The following is an 11,885-nucleotide window of genomic DNA, read 5'->3' on the forward strand; positions in this document are numbered from 1 at the left end:
CTGATTCTAAAGAATCCATCAATTATCTGTCACTCCCAGTTTAAAACTTCAGTTTCATTCATATCCACCCAATTATTCTTTCAATAAATGTCTTTATAATCAGAAAGCATAAATTTGAACTTGTCAAACACATGCATGCTCATAAAAATGCCATTTTTATGTTTTATAAATTGCCTTTCCACAAAACTACATTAGAAAGCATTAAAAAATAATTGCTTTTAGGAGTCACAAGGGGTAAGTCTCAATTCTCTCTCACGTGATGCCCTTAACATATTAACAGTAACTCTAATGAACCTGAGAGGGGCTTTGGTGTGTATGTAGTCCAGCCTCTGATTTTGATTGCTTTGTGAGCCAGGGCCCAGAGAAGTTAAGTGAGTCTCTCGAACGTCACACACTTGAATAAGAACTGAGCCCGAAGAACTCAGGGCTCTCCTACAGGGAGTGCTGCCACATGAAGTACTCCACCTGAGCACTGAACTGTGTCTCTCAATTTACGCAAACATTTGTTGATGTGGCATGATGCCCCATCAAGTGTTATCCAGATGCGAATGCAGGTCAAACTATTTATTTTTGAGATTTAGCTTTCTTATCTGTAAAATCAGAGCCAATAATGCCCACCTTGTTGCTCTATAGGTAACGTTAGGCCCATTGTTCTTTGGCCTTAAAATGAACAAATTCAGATTTACTGCATTCAGATTTCAACCTATACTTCTAGATCAGGATTTAGCAAATTATGGCCCAAATCCAGCCTGGCACCAGTTTTTTGTATTTGTTTTTCTTTTTTAATATATTTTATTGATTTTTTACAGAGAGGAAGGGAGAAGGATAGAGAGTTAGAAACATTGATGAAAGAGAAACATCGACCAGCTGCCTCCTGCACACCCCTTACTGGGGATGTGCCCGCAACCAAGGTACATGCCCTTGACCAGAATCGAACCTGGGACCTTTTAGTCTGCAGGCCGACGCTCTATCCACTGAGCCAAACCGGTTAGGGCTGTATTTGGTCTTACTGGAGTACAGCCACAATATATAAGTTCACTTATATATTGTTTATGGCAGCTTCTGGGCTACAACAGCAGAAAGGACTAGTGACAGAGACCTGATGACCCCAAAGCCTAAAATACTACCTTGCTGTTTTCAAAAAAATTCTGCTGTTCTAGATTTTTGAAATCATGTGAAACCACTCTTGATTCTTTCATCTGCACTATCATTCAATATCTCTTTCACTGAGTCACCCTCACATTTGTCTGTATTCAAGTGTTTCATGAGATATGGGCAAGGAGAGTCACAGGACATAGCACTCAAGACTGCCTTGATGGTTGACAGTGATTACTACTGGCTGGACAGCTATCTGAAGAGCTATGAATCCACTCAGTGATACCATCACCCAGTTCTCATTTATCAACAATGTCATGTATTTGTTACATGTTTTCCTAATATGCAAAAGATGAGGTACAGATTCCAAGTGGATTCAAGCCTTTGTTATTTCTCTTTTTTAAAAAAAATATATTTTATTGAGTTTTTACAGAGAGGAAAGGAGAGAGATAGAGAGTTAGAAAGATCAATGAGAGAGAAACATCGACCAGCTGCCTCCTGCACACTCCCCATTGGGGATGTGCCCGCAACCAAGGTATATGCCCTTGACCGGAATCGAACCTGGGACCTTTCAGTCCGCAGGCCGACGCTCTATCCACTGAGCCAAACCGGTTTCGGCAAGCCTTTGTTATTTCTATCTCCTTCAATTCCATTTCAACTCCATTTTTAAAATTTGAATTATTCATCTAACTACAGTTTTTTGGCAGACCTTGTAGAGATTAGTCAGCTGTCATCAAATCTGATTATTCTTCCTGGGCACACTACATTTCTCAGTTTTATTTTTTCCATTGGGTGCCCAAGTGACTGGTTTTTACCCAGTGGAAGGCTTGCAAAGGTGATATATGCTACTTCCCAACCTGGCCCACAAGAGCACCCCATTGGTAGCCTTTCATGTTCTTTTTCTTTCCACAGCCAGGAAAAGTGAGCATGGACACCTGAGAAGCCGTTTATTAAAGATGGCAGAGCCACAAGATAGAAGGAGCCTGGGTCCCTGAATCCACTCTTGGAGGAGAGAGACTCACCACCCAGGAACAGCAGTTTCAGATTTGAAAACAAGAAATAAACTTATATTGTATTTAAGCTATTATATATATTTTGATGTGTTTTTTTGTTATAAAAAGGAGTGTAATGCTCACAAGTACACTGGCAGTCCTATAATATTACTACCAAAGTTTCTGTGATCACACATGAAAATGTACTGATGACTCAGCAAGAGGTTAATAATTCCTGTAAAAAGGATATGTGTGATCTATCCTCACCCATTGTAGCTTAAACATTTCCATCGCACAGTTTTGTTTTGCATTTTCTAATAGCTCATTCTTCTTGAGAAAAATAAAGCAAAATAGGCATTACACTTGTTCTGCCTTTGAACAATCTGTTAAACAATGCAGATCTTCCTCAAAAAGAGGGCCTCACACTTCCTTCTTATTTGCCTTTATTCTAGGACTTCCCTTTTCACAGAATGATCCTGCTGCAGTTGCAATCTCTCCTAAGAGCTAACTTCAGAGAACATCTTGTCAAGTCACACTAATTTCTCCCCATTTTGCTTTCTTATGAAAACCCTGACTTCAGCCTGGCCTGTATGGCTCAGTGGTTGAGCATCAACCCACGCATGAACCAAGAGGTCACCTGTTCGATTCCCGGTCAGGGCACATGCCTATGTTGCAAGCAGCTGATTGATGATGTTTCTCTCTTGTTGATGTTTCTATCTCCCTTCCCCTCTAAGAATCAATGAAAACATTAAAAAAACCTATTCATGACTGACTTCATTTGATGTTTGTTTGTTTTTGTGTGTGTGTGTGTGTGTGTGTGTGTGTGTGTGTTTTGGGGGGGGATGCTGCTATCTCTCATGTGGACCTTAATTCTAGTTTATGAAATTGATTTTTTTAAAAAATATATATATTTTATTGATTTTTCACAGAGAGGAAAGGAGAGAGATAGAGAGTCAGAAACATCGATGAGAGAGAAACATCGATCAGCCGCCTCCTGCACATCTCCTACTGGGGATGTGCCCGCAACCCAGGTACATGCCCTTGACCGGAATCGAACCTGGGACCTTTCAGTCCACAGGCCGACGCTCTATCCACTGAGCCAAACCGGTTTCGGCCCAACCTACTTTTCTATAACCCAATGATCAAATGTAGTTTGAGTTTACTCCCTCTCTTCATTGTTAAGGCATACCAATTATCTGATACTTTTCTCTCAAACAGCTTTGGCTACACATTTTAGGACCTTTGGAAAATCCCAATGCTCAGACCACACTCAGATCAATGAAATCCTCTCAGAGATAGGATCCACACAGTGGGAGGACACCCCCCAGCCTTTTCAACGTGCAGCCCCAACTGAGAATCACTGCAGGGCTCCTGTTGTTTCCCTAATACAATCTTTCTTGTTAGTGAAAATCAAGTCCAGAGGCCAATAAATATTATGACACCATCTTGTAAGGGGTTGCTAGACAGTAATAACAGACATATATCAAGTGTTTATTAGGCCTGGCATTGTACTAAGGGCATTTCATACATTATTTCCTTTAGCTCTCACTTCACACTGTGAGGAAGGTTAATGAGCTCTCCTCTGCAAACAAGGTTACATGGACAATTTTGCCTCCTAGTAGGGTTACTAGCTAAAATATAGACCTCCCAGTTAAATTTGAATTTCAGACAAACAACAAATAAATGTTTAGTGCAAGTCTGTACCGAATGTTGTATGGGATATACATATACCAAAAAGTTACTTGCTGCTATCAGAAAATCAAATTTACCTGGGTGTCCTCTATTTTTACTTGCTAAGTCTGGCAAACCTATCACCAGGGAATATTTACAGATATTATCATTATCAAACTAAGGGTGTGTGTGCTACTGGCTTCTAGTAGATTGAGGCCAAGGATTCTGCTGAAGATCCTACAGTGCTCAGGACAGCTCCGCAACAAAGAATTGTCCAACTTCAAATGTCGACATTGCCCAGGTTGAGAAACCCATGTCTAATAGGTGGGGAAACATTAAGCACTCCTATAACCACATCATGCCTTCGGCTGCTTGTATAGTCTATCTTCAGAAAGCCTTATTTTTATGCCACTTACTGATATATCTTTCTGTCGTTTCTCTTTCAGCCCCACATGTTCACTTTCAGCTTCACAATCTATAGGATCCCAATTAAGACATGCTCTTCTCTGAAGCCATCTTTGCACCAATTTGATTTAGCTGCAATTAGTTCAGAGAAATCTTGGACTGAAAGAAAGGTGTGATGAAAGCCCATATGGCAAATATAAGATAGCTACCTGCAAAATAGTTTATTGCTAATAGAATGATGCTTTTTTAGCCAGCAAATCTGTATGTTATTCTATAGAACATGCATATTAGCTTGTCATGAATAAATCTAACTACATTTACTTTATAACATGCATATTTTCTAATTTGATTTTGGAACCTGTAAAAAGCATGCTGGTTATTTTTTCAAGTGTTGTGATCAAACATCGGGTGTATTTGGTACAAAAAGTTATAATTATTTCTTCAAGATTGGAGCTTAAACATTGAATGATGTGCCACATTTGAATTTCAAAAGATTTAAGTTGTCTTCCTCAAATGTAACTTTAGTGCACTCCCTTTAAGTGTTTCTAAAATTGTTTGCAAGGTAACAGATAACAATTTTACGTCCTCAAAAGTTAGAGCTTGTGTTACTTTCCAAAGTAAAGATCACTTGCTGTTAAATATATGTATTTCTATTATTTTGAAATAGAGGATTACTGTGCTTCAAAATCATCACATTCACTACTTATCTCTCCCAAAAAGAAGAGATCATGAATTTCGCATAATATAAAAAGGGCTCTATCCAGAGGTCCACTTGTCCTTAAAGTTTCAATAGGGTTTATCTGCATTAATAAGGGGATAATCATAATGATCATAAAAGTCTAATACACAGTAAATTACAAAACAATTTAGGTGTCCACAAAATTAAAAATCACGCATGTCTAACAATGCGGTGTCCTATAGCAGGGAGCCTCTCGGGGGCTTACCCTAAATTAAAGAAGTGCAAGGAACAGCCCCTGAGTGTCAGCATCTCTGATTCAGAGTCAGATGAAAATTCCCTCCACTATCCGATTACTCATTTATTTCTCCTAATACATATGTGTCTAATGGAAAATCTTAAAATGCTCTGGATTATTCCATAAAATCCAAACCAACAGGCCCAAATATAGTACCATATATAGGAAACACCACTTGTGGTTAAAATGGGAAGGCTTCTGGAAGCAGATTCCTGCTCATCCACTGACTCACTCTGTAAACATGAGGCACCTACTAAACCAGTCAGGCGTCGGTTGTTCACGGGTGAACAGTATAATGTCTGCATCTGGGGAACGCTGGCTTCGTTTATTGGTCTTTGAGAACCACTCTTGGTTTTCTATAGGAAAGAGCCAGCAATATGAAACACATTCTCACAAATACTGCCACTTAAAAACCTATCCAAGTGCTTGGGTTTTTTCTTTTTAATAGCTTAGGGAATCTCTTTTGCTCCTCTTTCCAGAAAAAAGAAAGATATGCATTGTAATGGGTAAGTACATTAAGGGTTTATGTGGTGTTGAAAGGAATTCCTTTGTATATGACAAATATACACCAGCAAAGAGTTTTCTATTGATCACATAACATCAAAAGGCCTTAGTCTGCAATTACCAGCATAGACTCTCAACAGAGTAAGATGAGTACAGGACTCTGTTAAATACCTGATGTGGATGAGTAGGCAGCTCAGCATTCCATCCGTCAACCATTATAAGGAACTACCAGTGAAGAATGCATGAGAGGAAAATGGGGATGACCAGAGGCACCATTTACCTCTCTTTCTTTTTTAAAACATACTGAAGGCATTAAATCTAAGATCAATGACCCATAATCTTCACAAAATATAACATTAACCAAAGAATGCTTTTTTAAAAGGGAGTTGACAGATTTTTTTAGGTCTTTTGGCTTTTTTTCCCCCTAGACCTAACCTCCGCCCCCCCCCCTTTTTTTAATCAGAGTGGATACCCTTTCTCACTAAGCATTTTAAAATTAAATTTATTGGGGTGACATTGGTCAACATGAACATATACGTTTCAAGTGTGGGTTTCTATGTTACAAGATCTGTATATCGCCCCATGTGCCCACCACCCAAAGCCAAATCTTCTCCTCTCACCATATATTAGGATCCCTTTAACCCCCATCCCTGTCTTCTGGCTTTTACCAGGACTATATCTAAAATTGCCCCCATTTTTATCCTATTTTTAAAATCCTTTGCAGAAAGATTCCCTAATATCCTGTTAAATGATCAAGCCTTTTACAAAAATTTTTACTATAAGAAACTTCTTTCTTTTAGTTATTTAAAAAAATTGTACTTCAAAAACTTCCAGCTCATTTCCTTTGGTATTTAAAAATGTTATAAAAATTCAAACATACTTAAAAGTAGATGGACGAATAGCATGGCTGTCATACAGATTCAACAATTTTCAAGATTTTGCCACATTTGTTATTTTCTTTGCCAAAACTTTTTAAAGCAAATCAAAGACATTATTTTACCCCAATATGCTTCAGTATACACGTCTAAATTTTAAAAGATTTGGACATTGATCATTAACCATTAGGTGCCATTACCACACCTAATGAAATCAGTACTCATTCCTTTGTAGAATTCAAAACCTAGTCCATGCCCGATCTCCCCTATAGGTAAAAATGTCTCTTTGCACGCGGCTTGTTGAATCATGATAAAACAAGGACTACATATTACAATTGGTTAAGTCTCTGGGCATCTAGACCAGTGTTTCTCCAACTCTAGTGTGCAAATGTATCATTTAGGGATTTTAATATTCAGTAGGGTCTGGGGCAAGACCCGAGATATTACCTGTTTAATAATCTCCCAGGTGGTGCCAATATTGCTGGATGCAAAGGAGACCACACTTGGAGCAGTAAGGTCTTAGCAAAGGCCCCACTGGTTTTTGTTTATTTGTTTGTTTGTTTTTGCACACCATGGCTTAATGCAGAAACAATCAGTGATCCTGGGCTATGTCCCATGGACTGAATTTCCGTGTTTGTTTCTGTGTGATATTATTTTACTTGTTCTTCCCTTCTCTAAATAATGTTAACTCAAAATACTTGAATAGATTTAACCTTACCTTTTGGTAGGAATATCTTAAGAAGTGTTCTGTGATTCAAATAACTATTCAATCGGCATGACTATCATTTGTGTTATGGTGCCTGTGATGTTAAAGAGCTGGCTCTAGCATCAGATTTCTAAGATTTATCTTCTCCCGCAATTACTACTTATAAGACCTTGGACAAGTTAATTTCCCCCAAGCCTCAGTTTTGTCATCTGTAAGATGGGCATAATAATAGTATCTATCTAATAGTGTAACGGAAGAATGGCATGTGGCAAGTTTCCAATAAATACAAGCTATTATTGTTATTGATTTTGTAATCTTTTTCCTCTAAATTAAATATTTTAGTTTCTGGGACTTTTCTCCTAAGTCCTTAAACTAACTTTTCACTTCTTTGTTCGTTTTGAGGGAGCATGTCATTAATTCATGTAAATCCTATATAAATTATCTAGCCTTTTCATGTGTTATCATTAATAAAAGACATGTTTTGATATAAAGACTGGGGTTTCATCAGAGAATAAATCTTCAGGAGATTACTGAAGTTGAGCTGATGCAGCACTTAATATTTCCTTATCTTTTAAAAATAGGCTTCTGAAGTTTGGAGAAAATCCCCAAAATAAACTTGATACTTTGAGAAATCTAAGTGTCTAGGGAAGGAAGACTCAGGCAATCCAAAACAGAACAGTGCATTCTGACTTTATTTTATGATTGACTATATGAGCATAGCACATGATTTATATGAACAAGAAGTCTGCAATTGTAAGTTCAAGCCATGACTTGTAAATTACTCCTTTCCTTATAATAAGTTCTGTCAGCACAGAGTAACTTAGAGTCATTTTTCATAACAAGCAAGTGCTGGCCCAGATGATCAGAGCCAAAAATACATTAGGCAACCAGCCCAACATTGTTCTACACTTTGCTCTTCTTTTCCTTGTAAGCTTGGCTTTCTCAGATGTCTTTCCTATCTATAATAATAAAAGTATAATAGGCTAATTAGACCGGACAGCCAAACAACCTCCCGGACGTCCTTCCGGATGAAGCCACGGCAGCGGGGGCCAAGGCAGAGGTGGTTAGGGGCGATCAGGCAGGTAGGCAGAGCAGTTAGGGGTGATCAGGCAGACAAGTGGTTAGGGGTGATTAGGCAGGCAGGCGAGTAGTTAGGAGCCAGCGGTCCCAGATTGCGAGATGGATGTCAGACTGCCAGTTTAGGCCCAATCCTGGATGGACAGCCCCCAAGGGATCCCAGATTGTGAGGGTGCAGGCCGGGCTGAGGGACCCACCTGCCCCATGCACGAATTTTATGCACCAGGCCTCTAGTGAGAATATAAATATACTAGAGGTCCGATGCACAAAATTTGTGCATGGGGCTCGGCCCTCACACTCCCCGCCCCCCCGCTGCCATATTAGCTCTTTATTATATAGGATTTGTTTCAGAGATGTCATCTGTTAGTTTAAAGAGATGGAGTTTAAGATAAGAAGGTAGAATTGGCAGAGTACTAGGACCAAAACAAAATAATTGAAGGGAATAGTTTGAAAGGCAATTACTTTTGAAGAGTTACTTCCAAGACAGCCATATGGTAACAGAAGAGTAGTGATATTACCATAATTCTACTATTATGCACTGTTTTGGAATCATAGGGTATTTACATGTCAAGCAAGTAAAGAATAACTGGCAACCATACGGTAGACTACAAAATTATAGCTAACAAAAAAAGGCAGCAAACATTTAAATGAACAAAAAAGAGTGATGTACCTTCCCACTTTTAAACCTAATGTCACCTAAAACCTGAATCAAGCTCAATACAAAATAAGCATTAGTTAACAAGGACAACCTATCTATTATCAGATAATAGAGCATTTCATTTGACATTTTTTAGTTCCAGACACTTGACTACATTTAGCCTGAAATTATTGATTAAAAGCCGAACATAAAAAGGAATTAGATGGAATAAGAGTATCCAGAAATAAAGTAGCATTTTACAAACATATTTAGATTTTAAGCACTAGCAGTTTCTCAAAATTCATCCATATAAGATAAAAGGCACAGAAAATGTGTTATATAATCAATCACTCCAAAAATGGATGACCTTGCAAAGCTAGGTGTGTACTTATGTGATACTACTTGAAGGTAGTATCTGTTTTCACATTAAGTATAAAGAACACTATTTTTCTCCCCAAAACTTTTATTAAAATCTGAAGGGTATGTCTAATTGGATCATTTTATATCGTTCTTCAATCTTAATATTTGCAAGATCCAAATCTCCTAGGAAACCTTCTGCCTTCCATCCTATATTTAGGTCTAGGGGACATATCGATAATATATTCTCAATGAGTATAGAAATCTTCTGTCTTTTTGTCTAGGCCAAGAACTAAAATGTTCCCAGTGCCACTTGTTCTATATAGTATATAGCATAATTTTTGCACTGTATTCAGATGAGGGGTGCATCTATATTAATAAAATAGTAATATGCTAATTAGGGCAGACATCTTCCGGACATCCATTCGGACATCCATCCGGAGAAAGCCATAGCAGCTGTGAGGCCCAGGTCTCAGGCAGCCATGAGCCCTGGCGATTGTGAGGCCCAGGGCTCTGGCCTCGCAACAGTGAACTGCCGCGGCTGGCAATGGCAGCAGCAGCGGGGTGATGGGGACGGTGCCTTCCCCTGGTCAGCCCAGTCGCACCGTCAGTAGGACATCCCCTGTAGGCTCCTGGACTGTGAGAGGGGGTAGGCTGGGCTGAGGGACCCCCTCCAGTGCAGCAATTTTTCGTGCACCGGGCCTCTAGTAAGTATATAAGGTTATAATAAAGCAGACACAGCAATTTTCTCAGAACAGAGGCCTAAAGCTTTACCGAAGGGAATTTGCTTAAAGGATGTTGATTAAATCACTATATCTGTCATATATTCCTCAAGAAATTTGTGTTGAAAATCGTTGAACATTTGGAAGCTCTTCTTCAAATATTTCTTAGTAGACTGGTTATGATCTTTTACGGCATGACCTAGCTCATTCCTGACACATAGTATTTGTGGCACACAACAATAAATATTTGTCGAATGAATTAAATGAATACAGAACATAATGAAGGCATATTACATGTCCACTAAGTGCTCTCAATGTAGACTTGCATCAATCAAGTTGCCTACCTTTTACAATTCAATTTATAACTACTTAAAAATTAAAGCCACAAAGTGTTCTGATAGAGTTTGTGTGCCAAAAAAGACTAATAGACAAATGCAAAGGGAATACATAAACAATTCAAGGCGTGAATATTTCTGGAGACACTTAATTTGCCTTCTTAATTTCATTTTCCATCCATATGCATATAAAACACAGTTGGTTCACATCCTCACATAACGTTACAAGAGTCACTATAAAATAGTTGTGAGAGTTCAGAAAACATCAGATTGTAATTGTGTATGTGTGAAATCCAGTCTAAAAAACTTCAAACACTTCCATAGTCTCCCTCATTTCTTACCACTAATCCATTCATCCTCCCTGTCTTTCATTACTGAATATTTGAGATGTTTAATCAGTATTTTCTCCTCCTCCCATGGTTTCCATGCCTGATAGGCCTTTCCCTTGGTCCAGAAGCATCTCTCTTGCTCTGCGGACACTGTGTTGTATTCTTTAGGCTTCACATATGAGGTCTACCCTCACTTCTTACAAAAAAGGAAAATCCTTTAAAGGGAACTGATACAGTCTTTTCTTGAGCATAATGTACAGATTATTCCAGCAATTTCTATTGAACTGTCCTGTCTGTTCACTGACTATTGGTAAAGCTGTGATCCACATATAAGCAAGAGGCCTATTGATCTCTCCAGCTCTATCCACTGTGCCCCACATTCATACGGTAGCTATCAAAAGAAACAAAACAGTCTACTAGGCTAAAAATAAAAGAAACCTCTAGGTAGTGATCTCGAATCTTTGAATGAAATAAGTACCTTACTAATTTTATATCTATCTGACTCTTAGGAGACAGGCTGTTTCAAATTAATTAGTCACGTTGCTAAAGAGTTCTGGAAGCACTCGAACCGAAGATGGCGGCATAGGTTAACACCAGAGATTGCTGCCTGGAACAACTAAGTCAAATTAAGCTTGATCCAGGGAAAGGACAACGTCCAGAGCCACAGGAGGGCTGGCTGAGTGGAAATTCTACAACTAGGAGTAAAGAGAATATCATATCCAGACTCAGAGGCGGCGCAGTGCTGAAGTGAAATTCTCAGGTACCAGTGCGCGCGGAGCGGGGCTGGGCGCGGACGGCGGCTCGGAGGGAGCGGCGCGAACAATTGGGAGGGAGTCGCAGACTCTGAGCTCCAGACCCGGGCGAGTCGTTAGGGACGCAGACGGGAGAAGCAGGACTGTCTGGCCTCGGTCGAAACTCGAGGGCAGCGTTCTCTCCGAGGTTTGCAGCGGTTGCCGAGACTTTGTGAGGCAGAGTCCCTTGGGACGGAACTGAGAGTCGCACAATCGGGAGGAAGTCGCAGCGTAACTGCCCCCTCCCTGCAGATCCCCAGGGCCCCGCTCCGCCCAAATCCTGCGCGGCAGCGCCATCTACTGGATAGCGCAGGCAATTGCTAGACTAGCACCGCCCTAGAGATCCAGCACAGAAGCTGCCCCACCGCAGACACAGCTGATTCTCACTGACAATTGGCTGGGGGGCAACCCTCCT

General features: G+C 39.7%; 1 protein-coding gene and 1 long non-coding RNA gene across 8 annotated transcripts in view; one reads left to right on the top strand and one right to left on the bottom strand.

Moving 5' to 3' along the window:
• LOC107182563 overlaps positions 1 to 2,182 on the top strand; it is a 6,781-nt gene extending 4,599 nt beyond the window's left edge. Inside the window, exon 3 of the long non-coding RNA XR_001513274.1 lies at positions 2,008 to 2,182. This is a non-coding gene — a long non-coding RNA (uncharacterized LOC107182563). The remainder of the gene's footprint in view (positions 1 to 2,007) is intronic.
• OXR1 (oxidation resistance 1) overlaps positions 1 to 11,885 on the bottom strand; it is a 326,251-nt gene that overhangs the window by 68,628 nt on the left and 245,738 nt on the right. The window lies entirely within an intron of this gene.

This window comes from Myotis davidii, unplaced genomic scaffold (assembly GCF_000327345.1).
Source record: "Myotis davidii unplaced genomic scaffold, ASM32734v1 scaffold497, whole genome shotgun sequence".
In the NCBI taxonomy this organism is placed as follows: Eukaryota; Metazoa; Chordata; class Mammalia; order Chiroptera; family Vespertilionidae; genus Myotis; species Myotis davidii.